At 47.4% G+C, this 6,000-nt stretch overlaps 1 protein-coding gene across 1 annotated transcript in view; it reads right to left on the minus strand.

Moving 5' to 3' along the window:
* CEND1 (cell cycle exit and neuronal differentiation 1) overlaps positions 1-3,248 on the minus strand; it is a 28,189-nt gene extending 24,941 nt beyond the window's left edge. The window contains exon 1 of the mRNA XM_034770421.1: positions 3,013-3,248. The gene's annotated coding sequence lies outside the window, so the exon portion shown is untranslated. The remainder of the gene's footprint in view (positions 1-3,012) is intronic.
* Between the last annotated feature and the right edge of the window lie 2,752 nt (positions 3,249-6,000).

Genomic DNA, 6,000 nt, shown 5'->3' on the forward strand with positions numbered 1-6,000 from the left:
GTGTCCCCCTCAGCATTCGGTTCACAGAGCATATGAATGTGTTACAGCTCCCTGCTACAGTGTCTGGCTCTTTAGCTTTAGCTGTAAACACTCCCGCTAGTTCTGGTGCATCAGCCAAGATGGTGAGTGTCCATAGGTGCTGGAACTGGGGGTGCGCCTGAAGTGGTTTACAGGGTCCAATGGCTCTCAGCACCCCCACTATATGAATTGTTCCCATGCCCTTGTGGGTGTCCCAGAAATTGGGATCCTGCTCCCTTTGAAATCAATGGCAAAACTCAGCAAGAATGGGATTCAGTTCCTTTGTTGTGCATTATGATCTACATGTCAGGCTTGCAGCGTCACCTGTCTGCTACTTCTCTGACTGATCTCATGAGATTTTTCCTGTGTGCTCAACCCTGAATGGCAGATTGTGATTTCCAGAGGATTGACAACACTTTATCCCCCTTCATGAAGCCCTTCCTAGCCCTCAAGTCTGCTTCTTGATTGTAAATCAGCAGACTCTTCTCCCTCTCAAGTACAGTGAATCACAGACCAGAGAAAGGGGAAGGACAATCTCGGACACTGCAAAATAAAATAAAATAAAACAAACAACCTGCCTCTGACAGCTCTGTTTAGCTTATTAATGTTCCTAATAACTAGTCCCTTCTGTTCTCCCTTAATTGAGTTCTGGACTATATAATGCCCTATCTGTGTCACCAGCAATTCCCCTATTAGCTGTGCTGGGGCAGACAAAAAGATTGGAGGAGCGATTTTGAATGCACAAAACAAGATCCCAAATTTTACACTCTGTGGATTACAGACACAGGCCTAAATCTGTCGCTCTGCATTTGAAATCAATGAATCCACTGCGGATACGGATTCAGATTGAGGCTAGGACTGATAGCTGAGAAGAGCACACATCCCCTGGGGCAATGCACACCTGTGATTTACCAAGCTAAGCAACAAAAGATTTGCACTCTCTCTCTCTCTCTCTCTGACACAGTGCTAATGCCAATAAAGGATCTACTGAAGAGCACATGACCAGCCTCCATTGCCTCATCACTCTATGTTAATTATAACACACACAACAAACACTTGGCTATAAAATATCCCTGCTCCTGGCTGCAATGATTTTCCCGACTCCCAGCCAGAGGCTTGACCAAACAGAATAGATGCCATTGTGCCAGAGCACTAGCCGAACTGTGGCCCTGGCAGCCAGCCAGAGGAGTGTGTGGTAATAAAGGAACAAGACTCCCGAAGAATGTGCATGTCTATGAGCGCCTGAGATGGTCCTTGGCACGTCTCTGCCATGCAACAGGGTTAAAAGATTAATCGTGTTGGGAGCCTGGCCCCTCACCCAGAAAGAAAACAATGAAGGTCAAAACCATGAAGGTCAAACTTCTAGATGGTGAATAGTGACCAAGTCATCTCAATCCCTCCTGTGTCTCCTTATGCCATCCCTACACCAACCCCCACTTCAGATGGAAATGCCATGGGCAGACCCAGGCTCTTGCCCCCTGCTACCTCCATGCAGGAGAAGTTTGCACAGGATGGCATCGATTCATGGATAATAACTGTCCCCTACCTACCTCCGGGCTCCATGTGATCCTGGTTCTGATGGATATGCACACGCAGCTTAATTAGGAGCAAAGAGACCAAATCTACAGGCATTTTCACACTTCTATTGTGAAGATACACAGACAAAAAGTGGAAGCAAAAGCATCTGAATAGATAAAAACCTCTTTCCTAAAACACTCCAGAAACGGTACATTAAACACACATTCTTACCATCTGATTCCTAAAGAGAGGCACATTTCCCTACAATAATCAATATATCGGTGCCTCTTTGCAGCCATAGGCTAGGTGATTCCAACTTTGTCTGTGTCCTTGCTACGTCCCCCTCATTTGTTATAACCTGCTATGACAGCTGAAAGGAAGCTTTATTGTAGCTAGCATCTGTAGTCCATCTCCTTTACTTTGGCAGACTCTGACACATAGCTGTTTCTAGCACAATGTGGGGGTGGGGAGGGGGAGAATGCAAAGGATTTTTTTTTTCAAAATGTCAATAGCAGCTAATTGGGTTGATGGGAATTTCAAAGTGTATTTGTTTGTTTAGCATCCTGCCTGCAGGATTAATGACTAATTAAACTGAGAAATGAAACCGTCAATGCAGAATGCAAATGAGAATGAACAAGATAATCCATTCAAGACAAAAAAAAAAAATGTACAGCTAGAATCCAAAACAAAGGCTGGCAATTTGTTTTTAAAAGGCCCCGTTTCCCTTTTTCTATTGAAGAGATTTTAGCTGATGATGCAGTTTAAAAGAGAAACGGATTTCCTAATCTAGCCATCTGTGTTTTTATCTCGTTAAAACCAGGTCTGTATTTCCAGCATGCTGCTGCCGCTCTCCCTTTCTAATCCGTTTTTAGGACAAATGCTAAACGTTCCCCCCAGAAATCACAGCGGAAATTCTCAGGAGCATCCTCAGCAATAATTATGCAATAGTGGTACCTCCTGCAAACCAAGCAAGCGAAGGAAATAAGCAAGTGACACAGAGCCATTCAGTTTGTGCATCTGGATTTTAGGCACATGCAGCGCTCACACTTGTGTGAATGTCTCCCCTCGCTATCTGACCTTCAGGGAGTAAGGCATGACATATGAGAGCAGGGTTTGGAATGGAAGGCATTCAAAGTGAGCTCTCCTCTGCATTCGCTGTTGTTTTGGCCAGACTGCCCTGCCTGTGTGGGTAGAGACAAATGCATCAATAGAGACAATTACTGGCAGTCTAAACACATTTGGCATGGCAGTCCCATGACCTGCCTCACACAGAGAGCTGCAGAAATGAGCACACACACCTTTAACAGGCAGATCCAGATCTCTCTCTCTATATTCACCTGCATGCAAGCACTCTCTTTCCCCCCCCCCCCCCCCCCCCCCCCACTGCCTTCCACAGACTCAGGCCTGTGTGCTCCTCTCTCCCTCCTTGGGTCTGGCATGTATGGAAGGGTAGGTAAGAAAAGCAGCAGCCCCTACCTTCTCTCCCCAGACTGTTGTTTGTACAAGTCACACCTTGGAAGCTGGATGTTCTGCAGAGAGGAGGGAGGGAGGACGGAAGAGGGAAAAAAAACACCTTGGGAGTTTCCCACAATGCATCGTTGCAGTCTGCATGAAGCGGAGGAGATGAGATGGGAGGGAGAGTGGGCAGACCAATCAGAAGAGAGGGGCCAGGATGCTGGAGGAAGAAGGGATCCGGAGGACTGGCCAAGAGGGGGCAAATGGGGAGGTTAGGAGTGGGTCATCTCAGTCTCCTGAGTCCTCATTACTCCCCCAGGAATGTGGAATCCGGGTCACTGCCCCAGGAATTCTTTTCTCTCCCAGACCAGCTGATTGCTCACAGCCAGGACTGGCTCTGTGACTAGGGGCTCTCCCCACAGCACAGCGCTGAACTTCTGCCTGCCATGAGGAGCAGCAGCTGCTGCATTATCTCTCTCCGTTTGGAATCCCGAGCATGCTTGCAGCAAACTGGATTCCTTGTGGTGAAGAACACCGAGGGGTGGTGGTGGAGGGTACATGAGGAGTGTTATTCTGGATTGCTCAGTAAAACAGGACCCCACATGGGTGGGTGGGTGGGTGGGTAGGGGTGTGAGTGAGTGTGAGTGAGAAGGGTAAAGGGGGTTTAATCCAGTTCATCAAAACTGGATCCTCCCCCCCAAAGAAATGAATTCCCAAGTGTATATGCATGCTGGGGGCAGGGGATGCATTGCAATATGGATTGTCATATAAAACTAGATTCCTAAGGGACAGTGTATGGAGGGAGGAGGTATCAAGGGAAGAAAGGATTGCCAAGGGAGTGGCTGTGTGGGTAGAAATCTATTTGTTAAGGAAGGATGGATCAAAGCTCACCAAATGTGTTTGCGAGTAACCCCTCACTGCACGTCTGTGCAGGTGCATGTGTTTTTGTTTACTCCGTGGAAGGAAGAAGAAATCACGTGGGATTGCTGTGCACTCTTTATGCTGGATTTATTCTGTGTCCAGGTCCCTTATCCGGCTCACTCACCCTCACCCCCTTCACCCAGAGAGCCTGACCCACATACAGCAATACAAGTTTTGTAGGGTGGAGCCTGCTCCCACCTTCCTGACGAAAGCAGAGAGACTGTCCTGAACAAACCAATTCCAGGTTTTCCCTAAGACCTTCTGCTGGGCATTTTGCCAGCCATTTCCTAGACCTCCAGCCAGGCCCGCTGGATTCAGTCAGGCTGCTAGTTCCTTACCCTGACAATTGATTCTCAGTGTGTTCATTTAAAAAGCTCCCGGGGCCCTGGCACACAGTGCGTCATGCGGGGACACTGTGGTTGTTTGCTTTAATAAGCATGAAACTGTGAGCATGGGATTCCTGCTGTGATGTGATGGCATGGAGCACGGTGGGAGTCATAACGAGCTGGGCCAACATTTCAATGGGAACCACAAGTGCTCAATGTCTTGGACTGTCAGCTCACTGCCTGAGACACGTACATACGGATTTAGGCAATTAACCACAGGGAGCCCAACTGGAAAATGTGGGCCTTGCTGTATTCCAGCCAAATAGTGCACAGAACTGGCCCCTCCCAGCAGCTGGGAAATGGAAACTCTGCTTCTTACTGGTTCTACTTTGCTTCCTTGGTCACTGATGTTACCCTTTCTCAGCCAATACGGGAGCTCCGGCAGGAATAGTGCCTGCCATCTCAGATAAGCATAGGGGAACTTTTCCTTCTCTTTCCAAAGTGCTCAACCTCAAAATGGACAAAACTCATCCGAAGCATAAAACACAAACAGCCTCAGAAACAACCCTGACATCATAATCAAAAAGGCTGACAAAGGAGGTGCTGTCGTCATCATGAATAAATTGGAATATGACCAAGAGGCTGCTAGACAGCTCTTTAACACCGCATTCTACAGACCATTATCCTCTGATCCCACTGAGGATTACCTAAAGAAACTACACCATCTGCTAAAAAAACTCCCTGACAAAGCACAGGAACAAATCTGTAGAGACACATGCCAAGAACTCCGACCAGGGGTATTCTATTTGCTACCCAAGATCCATAAACCTGGAAATCCTTGACGCCCCATCATCTCAGGCATTGGCACCCTAACATCAGGATTGTCTGGCTATGTGGACTCTCTCTTCAGGCCCTACGCTACCAGCACTCCCAACTATCTTTGAGACACCACTGATTTCCTGAGGAAACTACAATCCATCGGTGATCTTCCAGAAAACACCCCATCCTGGCCACTATGGATGTAGAAGCCCTCTACGCCAATATTCCACACAAAGATGGACTACAAGCTATGAGGAACAGTATCCCCGATAATGTCACAGCTAACCTGGTGGCTGAACTTTGTCCTCACCCACAACTATTTCACAGTTGGGGACAATATATACCTTCAAGTCAGCGGCACTGCTATGGGTACCCACATGGCCCCACAGTATGCCAACATTTTCATGGCTGACTTAGAACAACGCTTCCTTAGCTCTCGTCCCCTAATGCCCCTAATCTACTTATGCTACATTGATGACATCTTCATCATCTGGACCCATGGAAAAGAAGCCCTTGAGGAATTCCACCATGATTTCAATAATTTCCATCCCACCATCAACCTCAGCCTAGATCAATCCACACAAGCGGTCCATTTCCTGGACACTACTGTGCTAATAAGCGATGGTCACATAAATACCACCCTATACTGGAAACCTACTGAGCTCTATACTTACCTACATGCCTCCAGCTTCCATCCAGTACACACCACACAATCCATTGTCTACAGCCAAGCTCTAAGATACAACTGCATTTGCTCCAATCCCTCAGACAGAGACAAGCACCTACAAGATCTCTATCAAGCATTCTTAAAACTACAACATCCACCTGCTGAAGTGAAAAAACAGATTAACAGAGCCAGACGAGTACCCAGAAGTCTCCTCCTACAAGACAGGCCCAACAAAGAAAATAACAGAACACCACTAGCTGTCACCTTCAGCCCCCA

This window comes from Trachemys scripta, chromosome 4 (assembly GCF_013100865.1).
Source record: "Trachemys scripta elegans isolate TJP31775 chromosome 4, CAS_Tse_1.0, whole genome shotgun sequence".
In the NCBI taxonomy this organism is placed as follows: Eukaryota; Metazoa; Chordata; order Testudines; family Emydidae; genus Trachemys; species Trachemys scripta.